The 26,114-nt window shown below is 36.3% G+C and overlaps 1 long non-coding RNA gene across 2 annotated transcripts in view; it reads left to right on the forward strand.

Annotated features, from left to right (window-relative positions):
- The window catches only part of LOC132598230 (uncharacterized), a 245,256-nt gene that overhangs the window by 197,524 nt on the left and 21,618 nt on the right, over nt 1-26,114 (forward strand). For both annotated transcript variants that reach the window (XR_009566211.1, XR_009566212.1), the window contains one exon: nt 13,537-13,673. This is a non-coding gene — a long non-coding RNA (uncharacterized lncRNA). The remainder of the gene's footprint in view (nt 1-13,536; nt 13,674-26,114) is intronic.

Below are 26,114 nucleotides of genomic sequence, written 5' to 3' on the forward strand. Positions count from 1 at the left end.
AGGAGGTCAGAATGATGTGATGTGAGAGGTACTTGACCTGCCATTTCTGGCTTTAAAGATGGAGGAAGAGGCCATGAGTCAATGGATGTGGGTGACCTGTAGAGGCTGGAGAAGGCAAGGATCCTAGAGCTTACAGAAAGCAGCTTGGCACCTTGATTTTAGCCCCGTGAGATCTGTGTCAGACTTGTTAACCTACAGAACTGTAAGGTTATAAATATATGTTTTTAAGCCACTAAATTTGTGGTAATTTATTATGGCGGCAATAGAAAAGTGGTACAAGCATGTACCACTCTTCACCCCCTCCTTCGTCACAGACCTCTTCAGAGCTCCAACATGAGGTCCGGATTTAAGTTCCCCCAGCTGCCCTCACTGCCCTACGGCTTCCCCACAGAACCCTCCACTCCTTCCTGCTATCTGCCCTATGTCTGGTTTCCATTCTGCATTTCCAGTACCTTCTTTCAGTGATTCTCCGTAGGAATGCCTCACAGTGAGAGCACGCTCAACATGAGATCTTTTGTTGTCATAAAGGGTTATAGGATTAAGTGGAGGAGAATGAGGGAGAGAACTGAGGTTGGGGAAGGACGGCAATGAATTCCTTTCACTTTTGAATTTTCATTTAAAAATGTTAAGCAAATGGATTATCTCATAACTGCTGGTATTCAATGATGAAAAATTTATGAATTCATTTTGGATTTATTATAGCAAAGGACAGTGGTTTAAGTTGTCCAAATTCAAATATAGGGCTGAGCAAATTGCTTTTAATAAATTCTATAAATGTGTGGGCAGCGCTGGAGCCAACTCCTGTGTGCTGTGTTACCATTGGCTGGATCAGTGTTACTCAAGTACTCAACTAGTCATATGATCTTCAAATAGAAATGAGATGTCAGTAGATTGATCTAATGAAGAATGTTAGGGATAGATGTTTCATTACAACTTATTCGGTAATAATAATGTCTAGTATTGAGGAAACTGTTTCTAATTTTGACAGTGTTCTCATATAAAAAACTCTTAATCCTCACAAATACCTTGTTTGGCGGAGTGGACAGGTGCTCGTATACTCTTACAGAAGACAAGCAAGGGACTCTGGGACTCTGCCCAAAGTAAGTGGCAGAAACAAGAACCCAGGTTGTTGGATTCTTAATTAGCATCTTCACCAAGTCCCCTTGATATCCTAAACAGCTTCATCTTGGGGGGAACGATCCACGTGAGCTTACCACACTCTGAAACCCTCCAGTTTTTAAACATTTCCAACCATTCAACTAGAGATTGTAACATCCTCACCTCTTGGTAAACAGTGAATAATGAGTATAATTTAACCACTTCTTGATGGTTAGGGTGTATTATCATCAATGTTAATTATTGTATTGTGAGATCCTTAAAAAACATTATGGTTGTCAATGCCTATCCAATGTGACTCTACACTGCAAGCCTTTTATTTTATTGTCCTTTTTCTTCAGTTGTTTTTGCCTTCTCAGGACGCTGGCTTCTAATACTTCCTTGTTTTCTTCCCCAAAAAAGTTGCTTGGGGGACACATCTCACCTATGGGGCAAAGTGCCTGGACTTTGTGACAGCCTCCCTTATTGAATTTGATATATCCTGGATGGTTCAGATCGTCAGAAGTCTAACTGCTAGTCACATTGGATATCACTCTGAAAATATAAGTAATGCACTCTTGAAAAAATAGTATATGCAGCTTATTTTAAAAGTATTGCTTACAGTTTTGTCTCATATCAATCTGATGACGAGTGTTGAATAACACACAAATATCTATGACAAATGTGGCACCTTGGAATCTCTCCTCATAGGAGATTTTCTTCTATGGAGCAGCAACTAAGTAACAGAGTTTAAACAGCAGATTGTAAAAAAGAACAGGATAATGTCAACTTAATAGATGGTTTTAATTTATTATTTCTGTAAGTCACTTATCCAAGGCTTAATAATCTTTAATCATGTTCTGCTCTGCGATTTAAAAAAAGTACTAATTTATTATTTGGTAGGTAGATCAATAGGGTTTACATGTTAATCTTAGAACACACATTCTAGTGCATTTCTTTTCCCCTAAAGCTGTTTGAACTTTACAGCCACGTTATTAGTTCTTATTAAAAATATTGAAACAGTATTACCAGGGGAAATTTCTTAACTGTGTATGAGATAGTTCACTGACTACATAAAGTACTCATGCCCAGGAGAATTTTAATTGAAAACACTTCTAAAAAAAATAAAAACTGTGTAAATGTGCAAAGAAAGCGAAAGTCATAATACTTAGCAAAATGTAATTTCATAACTTAAATAACATTGATGGCAGAAAGCGTGGGGACTTTGCCTGTAGTGGAAAGGAGAGTACTAGAATGGACTTGGTTCCGGCCTGTGTGAATCATGTCTGGTGGGTGGTGGCAGAGCACCAGGCTCCTTGCTTCTGCTTGAAGTTGCTTGAAGTTCTTCCGATCTTTTACCACCTCTGCTGCAGGACCAGTGCTGAGTAAAATGCTAAGATGCTAACAGTGTATGATTCATATCCTCTTAGACCTTATGGGAGGGCAAGCTCTAGAGTCACACTGCCTGGGTTCATATCTTGGCTTTTTAGTTAACTAGCTTGGTTGCTTTGAGCAAGTCACTGAACTACTCTGGGCCTTAGTTTCCTCATCTAAATAAAGAAAGGTTATGCCTCATAATCTTGTCATGAAGGCTAGGTGAGTTAATACATAAAGCCCTTGGATCAGTGCCTGGCACAGTAATAAATATGGCATATTAATAAATATCAACAATTAAAGGTACAAAACTACAGGCTCTTTGAGGTCACTGGTTGTATGTTTAAAACTGCTGTATCTAGCATGGCACACAGTAGGGGTTCAGTGTGTAGGTTGAATAATTATGTCACCTACTTCTGCATAGCACATTTTCTAAGAGTCAAATGTTAATAACTGATACTAAAATTTCATATCTAGTCAGTCCATTATGTAACAAGTAACTGTTAGTAAAAAGTCAGGTTGAAAATAGCAGATTAAAGATACAACCCCTAAAAAGAGCATTTAGATCAAAATGCTTAATAGCAAAACTATGTTTCTATTGAGAGGAAATAAATATACGTAGATAGGTATTTTTCTTTTTTTTTTTGGCTGCAGGGCATATGGGATTAAAAAAAATTTTTTTTAATTTAACTTTATTTTTTTATACAGCAGGTTCTTATTAGTCATCAATTTTATACACATCAGTGTATGCATGTCAATCCCAATCGCCCAATTCAGCACACCACCATCCCCAGCCCCCCCGTGGCTTTCCCCCCTTGGTGTCCATACATTTGTTCTCTACATCTGTGTCTCAGCTTCTTCCCTGCAAACCGGTTCATCTGTACCATTTTTCCAGGTTACACATACATGCGTTAATATATGGTATTTGTTTTTCTCTTTCTGACTTCACTCTGTATGACAGTCTCTAGATCCATCCACATCTCAACAAATAACTCAATTTTGTTTCTTTATCTGGCTGAGTAATATTCCATTGTACATAGGTACCACAACTTCTTTATCCATTTGTCTGTTGATGGGCACTTAGGTTGCTTCCATGACCTGGCTATTGTAAATAGTACTGCAGTGAACATTGGGGTGCCTGTGTCTTTTTGAATTATGGTTTTCTCTGGGTATATGCCCAGTATTGGGATTGCTGGATTATATGGTAATTCTATTTTTAGTTTTTTAAGGAACCTTCATACCGTTCTCCATAGTGGCTGTATCAATTTACATTCCCACCAACAGTGCAAGAGGGTTCCCTTTTCTCCACACCCTCTCCAGCATTTGTTGTTTGTAGATTTTCTGATGATGCCCATTCTAACTGGTGTGAGGTGATACCTCACTGTAGTTTTGATTTGCATTTCTCTAATAATTAATGATGTTGAGCAGCTTTTCATGTGCTTCTTGGCCATCTGTATGTCTTCTTTGGAGAAATTTCTATTTAGGTCTTCTGCTCATTTTTAGATTGGGTTGTTTGTTTTTTTTAATATTGAGCTGCATGAGCTGTTTATATATTTTGGAGATTAATCCTCTGTTGATTCATTTGCAAATATTTTCTCACATTCTGAGGGTTGTCTTTTTGTCTTGTTTATGGTTTCCTTTGCTGTGCAAAAGCTTTGAAGTTTCATTAGATCCCATTTGTTTATTTTTGTTTTTATTTCCATTACTCTTAGGAGGTGGAGCAAAAAAGATCTTGCTGTGATTTATGTCAAAGAGTGTTCTTCCTATGTTTTCCTCTAAGAGTTTTATAGTGTCCGGTCTTACATTTAGGTCTTGGATCCATTTTGGGTTTATTTTTGTGTATGGTGTTAGGGAGTGTTCTAATTTCATTCTTTTATATGTGGCTGTCCAGTTTTCCCAGCACCACTTATTGAAGAGACGGTCTTTTCTCCATTGTATATCCTTGCTTCCTTTGTCATAGATTAGTTGACCATAGGTGCATGGGTTTATCTCTGGGCTTTCTATCTTTTTCCATTGATCTGTGTTTCTGTTTTTGTGCCAGTACCATATTGTCTTGATTACTGTAGCTTTGTAGTATAGTCTGAAGTCAGGGAGTCTGATTCCTCCAGCTCCGTTTTTTCCCCTCAAGACTGCTTTGGCTGTTCGGGGTCTTTTGTGTCTCCATACAAATTTTAAGATTTTTTGTTCTAGTTCCATAAAAAATGCCATTGGTAATTTGATAGGGGTTGCACTGAATCTGTAGATTGCTTTGGGTAGTATAGTCATTTTCACAATATTGATTCTTCCAATCCAAGAACATGGTATATCTCTCCATCTGTTGGTATCATCTTTAATTTCTTTCATCAGTGTCTTATAGTTTTCTGCATTACAGGTCTTTTGTCTCCCTTGGTAAGTTTATTCCTAGGTATTTTATCCTTTTTGTTGCAATGGTAAATGGGAGTGTTTCCTTAATTTTTCTTTCAGATTTTTCATCATTAGTGTATAGGAATGCAAGAGATTTCTGTGCATGAATTTTGTATCCTGCAAGTTTACCAAATTCATTGATTAGCTGTAGTAGTTTTCTGATGGCATTTTAAGGATTCTCTATGTATAGTGTCATGTCATCTGCAAACAGTGACAGTTTTACTTCTTCTTTTCCAATTTGGATTCCTTGTATTTCTTTTTCTCCTCTGATTGCCATGGTTAGGACTTCCAAAACTATGTTGAATAATAGTTGTGAGAGTGGACATCCTTGTCTTATTCCTAATCTTAGAGGAAATGCTTTCAGTTTTTCACCATTGAGAATGATGTTTGCTGTGAGTTTGTCATATATGGCCTTTATTATGTTGAGGTAGGTTCCCTCTATGCCCACTTTCTGTAGAGTTTTTATCATAAATGGGTGTTGAATTTTGTCAAAAGCTTTCTCTGCATCTATTGAGATGATCCTATGGTTTTTCTTCTTCAATTTGTTAATATGATGTATCACATCGATTGATTCACGTATACTGAAGAATTCTTGCATCCCTGGGATAAATCCCACTTGATCACGGTGTATGATCCTTTTAATGTGTTGTTGGATTCTGTTTGCTAGTATTTTGTTGAGGATTTTTGCATCTATATTCTTCAGTAATATTGGTATGTAATTTTCTTTTTTTGTAGTATCTTTGTTTGGTTTTGGTATCAGGGAGATGGTGCCTCATAGAATGAGTTTGGGAGTGTTCCTTCCCCTGCAGTTTTTTAGAGGAGTTTTAGAAGGATGGGTGTTAGCTCTTCTCTAAATGTTAGATAGAATTCACCTGTGAAACTATCTGGTCCTGGACTTTTGTTTGTTGGAAGATTTTTAATCAGAGTTTCAGTTTCATTACTTGTGATTGGTCTTTTCATATTTTCCATTTCTTCCTGGTTCAGTCTTGGAAGGTTATACCTTTCTAGGAATTTGTCCATTTCTTCCAGGTTGTCTATTTTGTTGGCATAGAGTTGCTTGTAGTAGTCTCTTAGGGTGCTTTGTATTTCTGCAGTGTCTGTTGTAACTTCTCCTTTTTCATTTCTAATTTTATTGATTTGAGTCTTCTCCCTCTTTTTCTTGCTGAGTCTGGCTAATGGTTTATCAATTTTGTTTATCTTCTCAAAGAACCAGGTTTTCATTTTATTGCTTTGCTATTGTTTTCTTTGTTTCTATTCATTTATTTCTGCTCTGATCTTTATGATTTCTTTCCTTCCACTAACTTTGGGTTTTGTTTGTTCTTTCTCTAGTTCCTTTAGGTGTAAGGTTAGATTGTTTATTTGAGATTTTTCTTGTTTCTTGAGGTAGGCTTGTATAGCTATAAACTTCCCTCTTAGAACTGCTTTTGCTGCATCCCATAGGTTTTGGATCATCGTGTTTTCATTGTCATTTGTCTCTAGGTATGTTTTGATTTCCTCTTTGATTTCTTCAGTGATCTCTTGGTTATTTAGTAACATATTGTTTAGCCTCCATGTGTTTGTGCTTTTTACGTTTTTTTCCCTGTAATTCATTTCTAATCTCATAGCATTGTGGTCAGAAAAGATGCTTGATATGATTTCAATTTTCTGAAATTTACTGAGGCTTGATATTTGACCCAGGATGTGATCTATCCTGGAGAATGTTCTGTGCACACTTGAGAAGAAAGTGTAATCTGCTGTTTTTGGATGGAATGTCCTATAAATATCAGTTAAATCTATCTGGTCTATTGTGTCATTTAAAGCTTCTGTTTCCTTATTTATTTTCATTTTGGATGATCTGTCCATTGGTGTAAGTGAGGTGTTAAAGTCCCCCACTATGGTTGTGTTACTGTCGATTTCCTCTTTTAAAGCTGTTAGCAGTTGCTTATGTATTGAGGTGCTCCTATGTTGGGTGCATATATATTTATAATTGTTATATCTTATTCTTGGATTGATCCTTTGATCATTATGTAGTGTCCTTCCTTGTCTCCTGTAACATTCTTTATTTTAAAGTCTATTTTATCTGATATGAGTATTGCTACTCTAGCTTTCTTCTGATTTTCATTTGCATGGAATATCTTTTTCCATCCCTTTACTTTCAGTCTGAATGTGTCCCTAGATCTGAAGGGGGTGTCTTGTAGACAGCATATATATGGGTCTTGTTTCATCACTTTAAATATGTCATGCCACTCCCTTCTGGCTTGTAGAGTTCCTGCTGAGAAATCAGCTGTTAACCTTATGGGAGTTCCCTTGCATGTTATTTGTCGTTTTTCCCTTGCTGCTTTCAATAATTTTTCTTTGTGTTTAATTGTTGCCAATTTGATTACTGTGTGTCTCGGCGTGTTTCTCCTTGGGTTTATCCCTTATGGGACTCGCTGCGCTTCCTGGACTTGGGTGGCTCTTTCCTTTCCCATGTTAGGGAAGTTTTCGACTATAATCTCTTCAAATATTTTCTCAGGTCCTTTCTCTCTGTCTTCTCCTTCTGGGACCCCTATAATGCGAATGTTGTTGCGTTTACTGTTGTCCCAGAGGTCTCACAGCCTGTCTTCATTTCTTTTCATTATTCTTTTCCACAGCAGTGAATTCCACCATTCTGTCTTCCAGGTCACTTATCCATTCTTCTGTCCCAGTTGTTCTGCTGTTGATTCTTTCTAGTGTAGTGTTCATTTCAGTTATTGTGTTCTTCATCTCTGTTTGTTTGTTCTTTAATTCTTCTACGTCTTTGTTAAACATTTCTTGCATCTTCTCGATCTTTGCCTCCATTCTTTTTCCAAGGTCCTGGATCATCTTCACTATCATCATTCTGAATTCTTTTTCTGGGACACTGCCTATCTCCACTTCATTTAGTTGTTTCTCTGGGGTTTTATCTTGTTCCTTCATCTGGTACATAGCCCTCTGCCTTTTCATCTTGCCTATCTTTCTGTGAATGTGGTTTTTGTTCCACAGGCTGCAGGATTGTAGTTTTTCTTGCTTCTGCTGTCTTCCTTCTGGTGGATGAGGCTATCTAAGAGGCTTGTGTAAGTTTCCTGATGGGAGGGACTGGTGGTGGGTAGAGCTCAGCATATGGGATCTTAATTCCCTTACCAGAGATCGAAGCCGTGCCCCTTGCAGTGGAAGTGCAGAGTCCTAAGCACTTGACCGCCAGGGAATTCCCCCTAGATGTGTATCTATTGGCACAATTCTTATGATAAAACACCTATCTTAACATATCCATCTGTTTTTGGCTATTCAGTGAATGATCTACTTTTAAAGACTGAAACTTTGATCCAGTGTTTTGCATCACCTTCTCAATGGACTGACCACCATTTCTTATTCCTACCCAAATCTCGCAATCCCAATCTCCCTCACCCTATTCTACTTTTTTCCCCATAGGCACAGAGCACTTTATTCTATTCTATTCTATGTGGTTCAGTTATTTTTTATGTTTGTTATTTAACATCCGTTTTCCTCAGCTAGAAAGAGCTACCTGAGGGCAGGTGTCTTTGTTTGGTTCACTAATGTATCCTAAGTGCTTGGAATAGCACTTGGCTTAATAGTACTTAGAATTGATAAATCTTTTTTGGACGAATGAATGAACTGATCCCATAGGCTTAATTCTTTAAATCTTTCCCCTCTCTGTAATGAAAACACAGTTACATTTGAGGGCACAGGACTTTCTATGTGCCCTCATATGGGTTCTACTTCCTCTACCCCTAGTTAACCAGGTTACTCATATCAGTTCAGCTGAGATGCTACTTTCCTTGATAAAAGTGAAATTAAGTGCTGCTAAAATTTGATCCCCAACATAATGAGAAATACTAAAAGAGCAAAGGAACACAGTGTTGGAAGATAGAGTATGATTGTCCAAAGGATTTTATGTCAACAAATCAAAACATCAGCTTCCAAGTATATGGTGGGGCTTAATTTTATTTCTTTTGCTGAGAAAGCTGTAGCCATTTATACCTTTGTTCATTTCTCAATAGGCAGTCACTAAATTTCTTGCCTGGATCTGGAAACACTTACTAAACTGTGTGTGTGTGTGTGTGTGTGTGTGTGTGTGTTCAGTTGGAGGTAGGGGAGGGTGTTGTAATAGGGCCAGATTCCAGTTTTTGAGTGGTGTACTTCATACAACACAGAGTCACGTGTGGAGCTACCCAATATCTTATATTTGACTTCAGATTTTGTTCTTATCTTAACTAAACAGTTTAACTATATATAGATGTAGATATAGGTATAGTTATAAATAGTGAAAGAGAGAGATGAATGAACAGACCTTCAGTGTATGATTTCATGAGTTTTGATAAATGACCCATATGACCACAACTGCAATGAAGATGCTAAACATTTCTGTCACTCCAGAAAGTTTCCTTGTGCTTATTTCCAATTAATTCCCAAACCTATAGGCAACCATTGCTAAGATTTCAATCACTTTAGGTTGAATTTGAATTCTTTTGAATTTCATATACATGGAATTATGTAGTGTATACTCTGTATCTGGATTCTTTTGTTAAATATACAATTTTAAAACTCATTCACATTGTTACGTGTATCAGTAGTTAATTAAAAATTTTTAAGTGGTATTTAGTTATGTAAATATAGCCCTATTTGTTTATTCTGTCTTCTGTTGATGGGCATTTGAATTGTTTGCAGTTTTTGGTTGTTATGTAAAGAGCTACTTGAGCAAGTCTTTTTATGGACATAATGGACATATTTTTCACGAACATACATTTTCATTTCTCTTAGGTAAATATGTAGATGTGGAACTGCTGTGTCAGGGTAGATGAATTCTTAGCTCTATAAGTAAGTGTCAGACTTAACATTAAAAGAAGCTGACAAACCTGATGGCTTTTTATTGCTATAATAATATGAGAGCTGCCCAGCTGCATCCTACAGCCATTATTTTGATATAGCAAATTTTCTTAGTTTAATACCTTCTGATATGAATTTCTAAAAATAGACTGACTCTAATTGGCATACTGTTACATAAGACTTAAGTCTTAGGTAATTCAAATATAGGGTAGTTCAAATATAGGGTAAAATACTGTAAATGTTTTTTTTTTTTTATGTGCCTGTGTAATACATTGCATCCCTACAGGGCATATGTCTGGTTAAGACATGATTCTGTAGGATGCTGCTCTAGGTCTTTTATCTTGACTATAATAGTCGGGAAGGATCCAGCTAGTAGAGGTTTCTGTATATTATAATACCAAGAACTCTATGGAGATGTTATCAATGGTGAGTTGAGAAGGCTAAGCTCACAGTATGTATGAGAACTATGGGGGGACAGGGTTTTCTTTTCCCCATATCCTCTTTCCTTCGTTTATCTCAGTTAGGTAATTGCATGTGATTTTATTTATTTGTATTATTTATTTCTTTTAAAAATTTATTTTATTGAAGTATAGTTGATTTACAGTGTGTTAATTTCTGCTGTACAGCAAAGTGATTCGGTTATACATATATATACATTCTTTTTCATATTCTGCAAGTGATTTTGGACAAGTGCTAAGGCCATAACTGCTGTTTTGTGGATTGGTGTATTGAAATTACTTGTGAAGTAGGAATGTTTTATAATTAATAATAGTTAAGGCAGTAATGTGTATATATGGATGTTCCAGTACCTATGAAGTGCCCAGTGAGCCTCTTTCCAATTGTATCCTTCTTCCTTCTCTGCTTCCAGGAATAATTACAATCTTGAATTTTGTGGTTAGCATTTCCTTACTTTTCTTTACAGCCTTACCTTCTATGTTCTCATATAATGTATAGCTTACATTCACATGTTTTTGACATTTGTATGAAAGGAAACATATTGTGTGTATCCTGAGACTTGCTTCGTTCACTTTTTTTTTTTTTTTTTGTGGTACACGGGCCTCTCACTGTTGTGGCCTCTCCCGTTGCGGAGCACAGGCTCCGGACGCGCAGGCTCAGCGGCCATGGCTCACGGGCCCAGCCGCTCCGCAGCATGTGGGATCTTCCCAGACCGGGGCACGAACCCGTGTCCTGTGCATCGGCAGGCAGACTCTCAACCACTGCGCCACCAGGGAAGCCCCGCTTTTTTCACTTTTAATTTTAGATTTATTCATATTGATGCATGTAGTTATAGTTCATTCATTTGTTCTTTGAGCATTTGGTAGTTCATCTCTCCTCTTGGTAAAAATTTGAATTGTTTCTAGTTTTTCTTTTCCTTGCTGTTAAAAACAGTGATGTTCTAATAAGTTTATACATGTCACCTGGTGAATATGTACATGCAAAACTCTCTAGAGTATAATCTTTGGAGTGGAAATTGATGGGTCATGGGACATGTGGATTTCCATTTTTCTAGATTTTTTTTTTGCTACACAGTTTTTTGCTAGACAAATTGTTTTCCAAAGTGGTCATATTAATTTATACGCTCACTGATAGTGTATTAAAAATTCCCTTTGTGTCAGCACTTCTTATTGTTTGCTTTTTAAATTTTTGTCAGTTTGGTACATTTAAAATGGAATCTCATGGTTTGATTTACATTTTCCTGATTACTAATGAGAGTAGAGTGCCTTTTATAATGTTGTGTTTGTATTTCTGCTTCCGTGAAGTGTCTGCTTGCTTTTTGCCCATTTTTCTAATAGGTTTTTCTTTTTCTTATTATTTGTACGTTTTCTTCTTTAAGTCCTTTGTGGATTATATGTGTTGCAAATCACTTCTCCTTAATTTTAAAGTAGTTGAATTTGTCAATCTTTTCCTTTGGGATCCACACTGCTTTGTCCTGTTAAAAAAAATTCTTCCTTGTCTGGAGTTCCTAAAGAAATTCACCTATGTTTTCTTCCAGAAAATTTTCAAGTTTTCCTCTTTTTATTTACATCCTTCAATTTTATTTTTTTCCATATGAAAAACCATTTGTTCCAGCACAATTTACTGCCTGGTCCTTCCTGTTCCTCTATTTCTATCACATATGATGTTTGTACGTATGTATAGAACATATGTGTATGTCCTTGGACTGTCTGCTGAGTTCTATTGATCTATTTTTCTCTTCCTGTGCTAATATCACACAGTCACATTTGGTTACAAAATACTAAGCATTTTTGCAGCAATAACTAACTGAATAGCCTCTTTAAACAATTCCCTCCTTTGTAGTCTTCAGAAAAGTTTGCACAAAATTAGAATGGTTTGTTCTTTGAACATTTGGTAGAAACTTGCCTGTAAAGCCATCTGGGTATGAAGATGCTCAATGACTGATTAAATTCATTTTGTTAGAGGAATTTTCAGATAGGTATAGTGTTAATATTCTTTTACATTTTCATTCTCTGTTGCATCTGTAGTGTGTTCTTATTTTAATCACATTTTAGTTTAATTGTGCTTTCTCTTTCTCTTTCTTTTTTTCCCTTGATTAATATTGCTAAGATTGTCAGTTTACTATTCTTTTTAAAAAACCAGCTTATGGCTTATTTAGTTTTCTTTATTATACCTTTATTGTCTATTTAAATTAATCTTTGTCCTTATCGTCTTTATTTGAATTTCTTTGAGCTTATTATATTGTTCTTTTTTTAAAATTGAAGTATCATTGATTTGTAATGTTTCAGGTTACAGTAAAGTGATTCAAATATATGTATATATAAATATATATATATATACACACACATATATCAAGATATTGAATATAGCTTCCTGTGCTGTACAGTAGGTCCTTGTTGTTTATCTGTTTTATATATATAGTAGTGTGTATCTGTTAATCCCAAATTCCTAATTTATTCCTATATCGTTCTTTTTTGATGACTTAAATTGAATGCTTAGACTACTGTATTAGTTTTTAGCCATTCTTATTTAGTAATATAATCATTTCTGACTACCCATTTATCTCAAAGTACCATTTTAGCTGTATCTCACAAGTTACAATATGTGGGAATTTTCTCTTTTGTTTAGTTATAAGCATTTTCTCATTTCATGTGATTTCTTTTTTGACCTTTTATTTCTTCAACAATATTCAACACAGATTTTTTTGTATACCTACTATGTGACAGGGTCTTTTCTAGAGCTTTGGGATATATCAATTAAAACAAGTACACAGAAGGACAGAGATTTTTATGGTAGTGAGGTGATTAGTACCTGCCCATATATCTTCGGCTTATCTTTGCGGGGGGTCACTTGTGGACAGTTTCTGTACATGCTGATGTCTTCCTGCATCTCTCAGCCTGAGAATGTTCTCTAGTCACAGAAGCAAGCTTGGCCATGTGGAAAGTCTAGAAATACTGTAGCGTTAGTGCTCAGGGATATGGGATGATTCTGAACCACACCTCACCCAGTCTTTCTGAACTGGGTGGGATGGAGCCTGTTTTTCCAGTGGTAACCTGCTCAGTATCACATACTATATTGACTTTCTTCACTTTCCTCTCTCACTTCGCAACCCCTCACTGTGCTTTCTGGTATTGTCTTTCAAATGAATTACTTGCATTCATATCTTTATTTTGGGGTCTGGTTGAAACAAACATTTATGAAGGTTACATTCTCGGTGGGGAGATGAGAAACAGTAGATATAATAAATAAGTAAATTACACAATATTTTACAAGGGGATAAATACTATGTGAAAAGAAAACGGTAGAGCAGGGTAAAGAGTTATTTGGAGAGATAGATGAGGGTTTGCAATTTTACGTATTTATTTATTTAGCTCTGCCTTCCAGGTCATTTCCAAGACCCTCTTCCCCACCTGGAACCAGATGCTGCTGTTAAATGACTTGGTGCTTTATGGAGGCCAGAGGAGTTGATGGGGTCCCTGCCTTTAGTGGTGGTGGAGGAGCTGTATGACAACAACGCAGTGGTGAGTGTCTCTGGGGCAGTGCTAACTATGCTTTGCTAACAATGCCTCATTCAATTAACTTACTTTATTTTTTTAAATTGAGATATAATTGACATACAACATTATATTAGTTTCAGGTGTACAATAGAATGATTTGATATATGTATATATTGTGACCTGATCACCACATTAGTTAACATCCATCACCAAACATAGTTACAGGTTTTTTGGTATGTGGTAAAAACTTTTAAGATCTATTCCTTTAGCAACGTTTAACTATATAATACAGGATTATTTAACTGTAGACACCATGCTGTACTTTACATCCTCATGACATTTATTTTATAACGTGGAAGTTTGTACCTTTTGATGACTTTCACCCATCTCACCCCCCCCAGACCCTCAGCCTCTGGCAACCACCAATCTGTTCTCTGTATCTATGACTTTTTTTTTTTGTTTATTTCTTTGTTGTTTTTAAAATATTCCACGTGTAAATGATATCATAACAGTATTTGTCTTTCTCTGATGTATTTCACTTAGCATAATGCCCTCAGGGCCCATCCATGCTGTTGCTAAAGGCAAGATTTCATTATTTTTCTGTGGCTGAATAATATTCCATTGTATATATATGCCACTTCTTTATAAAGATAAACTTCTTTATCTTTTCATCTGTTGATGGACACTTAGGTTGTTACCATGTCTTGGCTGTTGGAAATAATGCTGCAATGAACATGGGGGTGCAGATGTCATTTTAAGTTACTGTTCTTGTTTTTTTTCTGCAGTTTTATATTGGGTGGTCTGGGTAGGCTTCATTGAGATAGTAGCATTTAAGCAAAGACTAAGGAAATGACAAATTTAGTCATATGGTTCTCTGGGGGAGGACCATTCCAGCTAGAGATACCGTCTGTGCATAGCCTAAGGGGAAGAAGGGGCTTGGTGTGTTTGAGGGACAGCAAGGACCTCAGTATGGCTGGATGAGCAACATGGAACCTAGGAGGAAAGAAGGATAAAAAGGTACTGGAATCAGCTCATGTGAAGTCTTTTAGGCTATTAGATGCATTTTGGTTTTTACTCTTGAGTGAGATGGCGAGCCACTTAGATTTTGTGAAAAGGAATGGCATGATTGGCTGTAAGTTTTAAAAGAACCTCTGGGGCTGCTGGGGTGGGAATGGTCTCTAGAGGGCCAACAGTAGCTCAGGATCTGTTTAGAGGCCATTGTCATATTTCAGATGATAGATAAAGTGGTTCACTTGAGAGTAGGGACACCAAAGATGTTGGGTAGTGGTTACTCTCGAAATATTTTGAAGGTAAAGCCAAACAGATTTCCAGATCATTGATCTATGGGTTGTGAGAGGAAAGAAAGGGGTCAAGGATGGGTCCAGAATTTGGCTTTAGCTATATACTAGGATGTACAAGGCTGTGGGTGGAACAGGATTGGGGGAGAAAATCCTAGATATGTAACTTTGAGGTGTCAGAATATAGATATTTAAAGGCCCAAGATTGGATGACATCACCACGTGTGTGAGTGTAAAGGAAGAAGAATAAAGGTCAAAGATCTAAGGCACTGATCACTCCAACATGAAGAGATTGGTGAGAGGAGGAGAAATTTACAAAATAGATCTAGAAGGAATGATCAGAGGAGTAGATTATGGTGTCCTGGGAGTCAAGTAAAGAAGTATTTCAAGGATCACTTGTACTAAATACCACTGAGTAGTCATAATGGATGAGGAATGAGAACTTGACATTGAATTTTTTTCCATTTTTATTGAGATATACTTGACATACAGCACTATATAAATTTAAGATGTACAGTGTAATGATTTGACTTACATATATTGTGAAATGATTAATAAGTTTAGTTGACATCCATCATCTCATACAGATACAGAAGAAAAGAGAAAGAAAAAAATGGTGTTTTCCTTGTAATGAGAGTTCTTAGGATTTATTCTTATACCAACTTTGAAATATGATATATAGCAGTTATACCTCTCCTCTATTGTCTGTGGAGAATTTTCTTCTGGAGTTGTAATTAGACATGTTCTAGACCTTCTCATTTTATTTCCATGCCACTGTACCTCTATTTCACAGTTCACTTTAAAAAAGAAAATTCTGAGGAGCATATAGTTTAATATTTTTAGCTCTGTTTATTTTTTATCTAACTTGCTCTTAACCCGCTTGTATTAGTCAATTAGGCTACGGTATGCTGCAGAGACATTTAAATCCTAAACTCTTAATGGCTTTAAACATGAAGTTTATTTCTCATTCATGCAAATCCCTCTGACTGTCCAGCAGTTTTGTAGAACAACCCCCTTTCATGCTGGGATCCAGGAATCCAGTTGGCTTACATTTTGTGGCTTTACCATTTCAACATGCAGATTCAGGGTGTGCCACAGCAGGGAAAGAGGGAGTATGGAGAACTCATGACTGTAAGTGCTTCAGACTGGAAGGGACACATATGACTTCTTCTAATAGCCTGTTAGCCAGAAATAATCACATTGGCAACAAACTAATTTCAAAGGGGGCTGTCAAATTTAGAGGAACACATGGAATAATAATAATGACCTCTGCAAAATTTTTAAATTTCTATGTTAACTTAATGATTTGAATTGCCATATAAATGTATTAGCAATATAAAATTATATGTACAGCCTAATAAATGATTATAAATTTATGAAATGATTATAAATTTATAAATTATACATTCTCTTGTATAACTCCACCGAGGTTAAGAAGATTATTAGCACTCTAAAGCCTACCGTTTGCCTCTCCTCATCATAATCTTCCCACCTCTAAAGGTAACCATCAAGCTGACTTTTACCGTAACCATATCCTTACTGTTCTTTATAGTTTTCCACTTATAAATGAATCCCTAATAATATAGTTTTGCCTGTTTTGGACATTATATATACTATACGTTTTGGTTTTTTTTTGCTTATGTCATGGGGTTCATCTGTGGTCTTGCATGTAGTTGTAGTTAGTTGATTTCATTTGTCAGCTATGGATGGACATTTAGATAGTTTCCCGGTTTTTTGTTTGTATGTTTGTTTGGTTGTTTTGGTGTCATGAACAATGCTGCTATAACCATTGTCATATAGTGTCCTAGTATCATGAACATGAATTCCTCTTGAGTATTTATACGTTAGTGGAATTGTTAGATCATAGGTAGGGGGTATTTTCCATTCTAATAGATAAAGCCAAGCTTTTCCAAAGAGTGCGTCTTAATTTATTCTCTTACCAGCTGTATGTGAGAATATGAGATTCCTCTTGCTCTACATGCTTGCCAAATTTGACATTGTCAGACTTGAAAATTTGCCAACTGTGTTTTGGTATGTAATGGGGTATTATTATGTTTTTACTTGTTACTTCCCTGAGTACTAGTTAAGATTGAACACTTTTTTGATGTATTCATTGGCCAACTGTGTTGTCTTTTTTTCCAGTTTTATTGAGATATAGTTGACATACAGCATGGTATAAGTTTAAGGTGTACAGATTTGACTTACATACATCATGAAATGATTAACACAATAAATTTAGTGAATGTTCATCATCTTATATAGATGTAAAATTAAAGAAATAGAAAAAAATTGATTTCTTGTGATGAGAACTCTTAGAATTTATTCTCTCAACTTTCACATGTAACATACAGCAGTGTTAATTATATTTATCATGCTGTACATTACATCCCTAGTAATCATTTATCTGTAACTGGGAGTGTGTACCTTTTGACCACCTTCATTCAATTGCCCCTCCCCGCATCCCTACCTCTGGTAACCACAAATCTGATCTCTTTTTCTATGAGTTTTTCTGTTTGCTTGTTTTGAAGTATAATTGACCTACAGCACTATGTTAGTTCCTGCTACACAACATAGTGATTCGATATTTCTATACATTGTTTAATGATTACCGCAATGTCTAGTTACCATCTGTCACCATACAAAGATATTACATAGTTATTGACTATGTTCCCCACACTACACATAGCCATATATATATACATATATATATATATATACACACACACATATATACGTATATATGATTATTTTAAGTTGCTGATCTCTTAAGTTCAAATGTATTTTAACAGCCCTGCACTTTTACCCACCCTTCATGTTTACTGTTTTGGAAGTCATATTTTACATTGTTTTGTTTTGTGTATCCCTTAACTACTTATTGCAGATATAGATGATTTTATACTTTTGTCTTTTAACCTTCCTACTAGCTTTATATACGGCTGACTTACTGCCTTTGCTGTATATTTGCCTTTACTACTGAGATTTTTCCTGGTGGGCAGGGCCGGGTTCCAGAGCTCATAAAATGGCATTCCAAATTAGAGCTTGCCAGCACCAATGTCCTCGTAGTGGAACAAGCTCCCCAAAATGGCTGCCACCACTGTCTGTGTCCCTGGGATGAGCTTCCATTGCCTCCTGCCTCTCCGGGAGGCTCTGCAAGGGTACATCTGACCCAGGCTCCTTTCAAAGTATTGCTTCTGCCCTGGATCCCAAAGTGTGTGAAGTTTTGTATGCACCCTTTAAGAGTGGAGTCTATTATCGCACAGCCCTCCGGGTCTCCTGAAAGTAAGCCATGCTAGCCTTCAAAGCCAAACATTGTGGGGGCCTATCTTCCCAGTGCAGGAACCCTGGGCTGGGGAGCCTGATGGGGAGCTCAAAACCCTCGCTCTTTGGGGAGAACCTCTGTAATTGTAAATATCCTCCTGTTAGTGGGTCATGCACCAGGGGGTGTGGGTCTTGACTATACCGTGTCTCCATCCCTCTAACGCATCTCATTGTGGTTCCTTCTTTATATCTTTAGCTGTAGAAGATCTTTTCTGCTAGTCTTTTGGTTTTTCTCATCAATAGTTGCTCTGTAAATAGTTGTAATTTTGGTGTGCCCATGGAAGGAGGTGAGCTCAGGGTTTCCCTGAGTCATCCTGGCTACTCCCCACTGTGTTTCCTTTTTCACTTTTATTTATTTATTTAGTGAACTGCCTGTTCAAGTCTTGTCTATTTTTTAAATAACTAGGTTGTCTTTTTTTATTTCAGCAGTTTTAAAAAAAATTTAAATCCCTTCTAGATATATGCCGCATGTCAGCTCATTTAAACCTTTGAATAGAGTAAACATGTTTACTTAAGTGTTTTTATCTGAATATTCTAATATCTACTGTCTAAGTGGATCTGATCTTGTTGTTATTTCTACTAACTTTTTGCTCATGGTAGCTTGAGTCATCATGTGTTTGTTTGTTTTTTATTGTGAATTCATGTTCCTTGGGAGTTTGTCTGTGGAAATTCTTTCAGATTTTGGTTTTAAGACGTTTTCTTCCAAAACACTTGAGTTGCCTCCACTCGGTGCCAAGGTGTACTACTAATTCATGACCACTTTAAGTTATTGGCTAAGGCTAGTGGGGAGCTGCAGAAGTAAGTAATATGATTTTTGCTCCAGTCCAATTGAGATTAGTCTTCTGGTTAAGAATTTTCAGGATAGGTGATCATTCCTCCTCAGCCCTAATGGATGAGGTAATGGAAATGAAATAGGCAGATATCTTTATTTCCTTCTTGTGCAGTATCTTTAAAAAATTCCAGTTTATTCTTTCACTGAGATGTCAGCTCCAGGGGATTTTGCTTTTTGTGAGAGTCTCTGATACAACTTCCCACTTGGTATAGTCCCTACATTTACCCCTGTTCTTTAGTCACACAGCCTGGTAAGCGTGAAGCTCTGGGCCTCTAGGAGTCAGCAGACGTTCCCATGACAGATACCGACATCAGCATTTTGTTCTCTATCGGATTCTGCTTCTTGTCACTTTCTCGGCCTCTGAGGATTGCTCTCAATTTCTCGTCAGTTCTTCTATGCAGTTGTAGAGTTTTCTTTTCTATTCTTTCTTTCTGCTCCCCTACCCCACAAGGAATCCAGCTTTTTGAACTATTCTGTACTATGAGGACTTTTCATGAAATCTTATGTTTCTTATTGTGTAAAAAAAAGTGAAGTATTTTTTTTCTTAAATAAGCCGTAGATTCAAGATAATCATTATAAAATGTCACTCTCCCTTGCCTTATGTTATTTCTTGAATGGGATGGAAATGGTTGGGGTTAAACCTAACAGATTAGAAATGTCCGTGTGAGTGGGCCATATGGGCCAGAGGGGAGAATACTTGAAAATTAGTAATAGACAGTGAGGGAAGCTGGCTGAGAGGATGCTACCTTCATATTGAACTTATTTCACCTTAGATGTCGTTAAGAGGAACTAGGAAGGGAAAATATTTTGATTGGTATCGCAAGTGATTTCACAAATTGCCTGCTTAGATTTAAAGATGGAAGAAATTAGAATAGAATTCATTTTGTTTGGAAATAGTGTGTTTAATATATTATTTAAGGTCGATTTAACAAATAATAAAATGTGCACAATTGTCTTACAGATACTGTTGACTAACATGTGAACACTGACTTGCCAGTACAGTGGGTCCCTAATCTATTATAATTTAATAACACATAGGAATTATTGGTCTAAAAAACTTTTATTATTAATGCAAAATGACCAGTTTTGACTTTTGAGTTGTTTTTAGCTAGTTGAAATTTATTCTTATTTTAAAAAGAACATCTCTGGCTGTTTAAATGTTGTTTAAGTTCCACTTTTAAAAATAAATCCATTAAACAGTAAAGTTCTTCATATGTTTTCATCTAAACAAAAGCATATAAGTAGAGATTATTTTTTAACATTTATGAAGCACATTTTTGAATCTAGATGCAACTGCTAAAAGATAATTCTGGTATTGTAATTTTAATTGTCCTTTTACTGATTTCTATTGCCTAAATTATATAATTTAAATGTAATGAATAATATACCTGATTTTTAAGAAACAATTTTACATAAGTGGAAGGCAAGTATATAAACCCTTATTATATTAATACCACTTTCATTGCAGGTTAAAAATGGTTAGGCTTGAAGCTCAAGAGCAAATCATCTTTTATAAAAGAAAAATGAATTTTAATATGATTTAATAATTTCCTTTTTAGTTCCTCATCCACAAATTAAATATTAAATAAAACATTTACTTTGTAACTTAAGTTTAATTTATAAAACATGCCCATAGTATTGTTAAATTTATTATATACTTTATTGTTTTTGGCTGGGACATTCTATGACTTAACAATTATGCAGTGTTGACTTGTGTATATTATTGTACAGATTTTATGGATAGCACTATCCTTTACAGAACTTTTTCCCTATTAAGAAGTTAACTGAGTTAAAAATGAATACTAATATTTATTTTAAAAGAGCCAATAAAGCAAAATTTTCCTTTTAGTCAGTTTTTAAATGAAACTATAATTTTTAAATTACTGGTTTATACTACTTCAGCCAGGACAAAATATATTAAGAGTAGAATTTATATAACCAGTGGAAGAGACATTGATAGGAATTTTACCTTCTAAGGACTATTAAGTGTGGATAAAACTTCCTGATTAAATGTTACTTAAGCTCCACTTTAAAAAATAAATCCATTAAATGATATTCCCTTCGGGCAGAATGCTAATTGTTCTCCAGTAACCATCTCTCATTCTTCTTTTATAGAAGTAACATCCCCCAGCCAAAGTTGTAACTGGGCACACAGCCATACAACTTGATCACCTTTCCCAGCCTCCCTGATAGCCAGACATGAGCTGCAGATACGTCTCTGCCACAAAAGTGTGCGTGCAAGTGATATGTGCAGCATTCTGGTCATATTCTCTGTAAAGGAAATTCCTTGCCCTTCATTTTCTCTTCTTCCTCTTCTGACCGTCTGACATGAAGATAAGATGTTGCAGAGCTAGTTCTAGACATACACAATAGGGTAGAACCCCAAGGGACAGCAAGACAAGAAAGAAGGACCTGGGTCCTTGGAGACCTTGTGGGACTGAACTTGCCTTTCTATCTGCCAGTTCTGCACTGGGACCACCTACCAATTCTAGACTGTTAGAGGAGAAAGAAAAGAACTTCTGTCTTGACTGAGCCGATTGAGCCACTGGTTTTTTTTTTTTTTTTTTTAAGATGTTGGGGGTAGGAGTTTATTAATTAATTAATTAATTTTTGCTGTGTTGGGTCTTCGTTTCTGTGCGAGGGCTTTCTCTAGTTGTGGCAAGCAGGGGCCACTCTTCATCACGGCGCGCAGGCCTCTCACTATCGCAGCCTCTCTTGTTGCGGGGCACAGGCTCCAGACGCACAGAATCAGTAGTTGTGGCTTACGGGCCCAGTTGCTCCGCGGCATGTGGGATCCTCCCAGACCAGGGCTCGAACCCATGTCCCCTGCATTAGCAGGCAGATTCTCAACCACTGCACCACCAGGGAAGCCTGAGCCACTGTATTTTTGAGTCTCTTATAAACATACCTGTTTAGTCTATATCCTAACAATACATCTGAAAATAAGCTAATACAACTTCTATGTCTGTCCTGTTTGGTAAGGTCATCATCATCTTGTGGTTGTTGAGCACTTTAACTATGGCTAGTGAGATTGAGGAACTGAATCTTATTGTATTTAATTTAATTTTAATTCATTTAAATTTAAATAGCCCATGTAGCTAGTGGGTACCATATTAGACAACACAACTCTAAAATTTTAGACATTATGTATACAATTAATAAATGAAATTTTATACATTTATCAGATTGAAGTTTTACAGGGACAAAAGCATTGCTTACAAAAATTATTTTTAAATGAAATAACAGTAGACCCTTGAACAACACAGGTTTAAACTGCGTAAGTCCAATTATACATGGATTTTTTTCACTAAATACATACTACAGTACCACATGATCTGTGGATGGTTGAACGTATAGATGTGGAACTGCTTATACAAAGAGCTGACTGTAAAGTTATACATGAATTTTTGACTTGATAGACAGTCAGTGCCCCTAACCCCTGAGTTGTTCAAGGGTAAAATGGACAGTTGACATACAATATCATGTTACTTTCAGGTGTACTACATAGTGATTTGACATTTGCATACATTATGAATTGATCACGAAAATAGGTCTAGTAACCCTCTGTTTTGGTTATAGTAGCTTACAGTATAGCTTGAAATCATTGAGAGTGCTACTTCCAGTTTTGTTCTTCCTCAAGATTGTTTTGCCTATTTGGGGTCTTTTGTGTTCCTATACAAATTTTAGAATTATCTGGTATAGCTCTATGAAAAATGCCATTGGTATATTGATAGGAATTGTATTGAATCTGTAGAATTGGATAGTATGGTCATTTTAACAATATTAATTCTTCCAATCCATGAACATAGTATATCTTTCCATATTTTGTGTTTTCTTAGTTTCTCTCAGCAAGGTCTTATAGCTTTCTGAGTACCAACCTTTACCTCCTTGGTTAAATTTATTCTTAGGTATTTTACTCTTTTTGACATTATTAGAAATTGTATTATTTTCTTAATTTCTCTTTCTAATAGTTCATACTTAGTGTAAAGAAAGTCAGCAGATTTCTGTATATTAATATTCTTATCCTGCAACGTTATTGAATTCATTGATGACTTTTAATAGTTTTTAGGTGGTATCTTTAGGATTTTCTATATATATTGTCATGTCATCTGCAAACAGAGACAGTTTTATTTCTTCCTTTTTAATTTGGATTCCTTTTGTTTCTTTTTCTTGTCTGATTGCTCTGGCTAGGACTTCCGATATTATGTTGAGTAAAAGTGGCAGGTGTGAGATGCTTGTCTTGTTCTTGATCTTAAAGGAAATGCCTTCAAGTTTTCACCAGTAAGCATGATGTTAGCTAAGGGTTTGTCATACATGGCCTTTATTATGTTGAGATGTGTTCTCTCTGTGAAGAGTTTTTATCATAAATAGATGTTGAATTTTGTCAAAACCTTCTCTGAATCTATTCAGATGACCATATGAATTTTTTTAATTAAAAAAATTTCACAAAAATTTTATTTATTTACATCTTTATTGGAGTATAATTGATTTACAATGGTGTGTTAGTTTCTGCTGTGTAACAAAGTGAATCAGCTATACATATACATATATCCCCATATCTCCTCCCTCTTGCTTCTCCCTCCCATGCTCCCTATCCCACCCCTCTAGGAGGACACAAAGCACTGAGCTGATCTCCCTGTGTTATGTGGCTGCTTCCCACTAGCTATCTATTTTACATTTGGTAGTGTATATAAGTCTGTGCCATGCTCTCACTTCATCCCAGCTTACCTTTCCCCCTCCGTGTGTCCTCAGGTCCATTCTCTACGTCTGCGTCTTTATTCCTGTCCTGCCCCTAAGTTCATCAGAACCTTTTTTTTTAGATTCCATATATTTGTGTTAGCATACGGTATTTGTTTTTCTCTTTCTGACTTACTTCACTCTGTATGACTGTCTCTAGGTCCATCCACCTCACTACAAATAACTCAATTTCATTTCTTTTTATGGCCGAGTAATATTCCATTGTATATATGTGCTGCATCTTCTTTATCTATTCATCTATCAATGGACATTTAGGTTGCTTCCATGTCCTGGCTCTTGTAAATAGAGCTACAATGAACATTGTGGTCATGACTGTTATTGAATTAAGGTTTTCTCAGGGTATATGCCCAGTAGTGGGATTGCTGGGTCGTATGGTAGTTCTATTTTTTTTTGTTTTTGTTTTTTTTTTTGCGTTACGCGGGCCTCTCACTGCTGTGGCCTCTCCGGTTGCGGAGCAAAGACTCTGGATGCGCAGGCTCAGCGACCATGGCTCATGGGCCTAGCTGCTCCGCAGCATGTGGGATCTTCCTGGACCAGGGCAGGAACCTGTGTCCCCTGCATCAGCAGGCGGACTCTCAACCACTGCGGCACCAGGGAAGCCCTATTTTCAGTTTTTTATAAGGAACCTCCATACTGTTCTCCATAGTGGCTGTATCAATTTGCATTCCCACCAGCAGTGCAAGAAGGTTCCCTTTTCTCCACACCCTCTCTAGCATTTATTGTTTGTAGATTTTTTGATGATGGCCATTCTGACCTGTGTGAGGTGATACCTCACTGTAGTTTTGATTTGCATTTCTCTAATGATTAGTGATGTTGAGCATCCTTTCATGTGTTTGTTGGCAATCTGTATATCTCCTTTGAGAAATGTCTATTTAGGAATTCTTCCCAATTTTTGATTAGGTTGTTTGTTTTTTTTTGATATTGACCTGCATGAGCTGCTTGTGTATTTTGGAGATTAATCCTTTGTCAGTTGCTTCATTTGCAAATATTTTCTCCCATTCTGAGGGTTGCCTTTTGGTCTTGATTATGGTTTCCTTTGCTGTGCAAAAGCTTTTAAGTTTCATTAGGTCCCATTTGTTTATTTTTGTTTTTATATCCATTTGTCTAAGGGGTGGGTCAAAAAGGATCTTGCTGTGATGTATGTCATAGAGTGTTCTGCCTATGTTTTCCTCTAAGAGTTTGATAGTTTCTGGCCTTACATTTAGGCCTTTAATCCATTTTGAGTTTATTTTTGTGTATGGTGTTAGGGAGTGTTCTAATTTCATTCTTTTACATGTAGCTGTCCAGTTTTCCTAGCACCACTTACTGAAGAGGCTGTCTTTTCTCCATTGTATAGTCTTGCTTTCTTTATCAAAGATAAGGTGACCATATGTGCGTGGGTTTATCTCTGGGCTTTCTATCCTGTTCCATTGATCTGTATTTCTGTTTTTGTGCCGGTACCATACTGTCCTGATTACTGTAGCTTTGTAGTATAGTCTGAAGTCCAGGAGCGTGATTCCTCCAGCTCTGTTTTTCTTTCTCAAGATTGCTTTGGCTATTCAAGGTCTTTTGTGTTTCCATACAAATTGTGAAATTTTTTGTTGTAGTTCTGTTAAAAATGCCATTGGTAGTTTGATAGGAATTGCATTGAATCTGTAGATTGATTTGTGTGGTATAGTCATTTTCACAATGTTGATTCTTCCCATCCAAGAACATGGTATATCTCTCCATCTGTTGATATCATTGTTAGTTTCTTTCATCAGTGTCTTACACTTTTCTGCATACAGGTCTTTTGTCTCCTTAGGTAGATTTATTCCTAGGTATTTTATTCTTTTTGTTGCAGTGGTAAATGGGAGTGTTTCCTTAATTTCACTTTCAGATTTTTCATCATTAGTGTATAGAGATGCAGTAGATTTCTGGCCATTAATTTTGTATTCTGCTACTTTACTGAATTCATTGATTAGCTCTAGTAATTTTCTGGTAGCATCTTTAGGATTCTCTATTTATAGTATCATACCATCTGCAAACAGTGACAGCTTTACTTCTTCTTTTCTGATTTGGATTCCTTTTATTTCTCTTTCTTCTCTGATTGCTTTAGCTAAAACTTCCCAAACTATGTTGAATAATAGTGGTGAGAGTGGGCAACCTTGTCTTCTTCCTGATCTTAGAGGAAATGGTTTCATTTTTTCACCATTGAGAACAATGTTGACTGTGCGTTTGTAATATATGGCTTTTATTATGTTGACATAGGTTCCTTCTATGCCTACTTTCTGGAGAGTT

The sequence above is a fragment of the Globicephala melas genome, chromosome 12, assembly GCF_963455315.2.
Source record: "Globicephala melas chromosome 12, mGloMel1.2, whole genome shotgun sequence".
NCBI lineage: Eukaryota > Metazoa > Chordata > Mammalia > Artiodactyla > Delphinidae > Globicephala > Globicephala melas.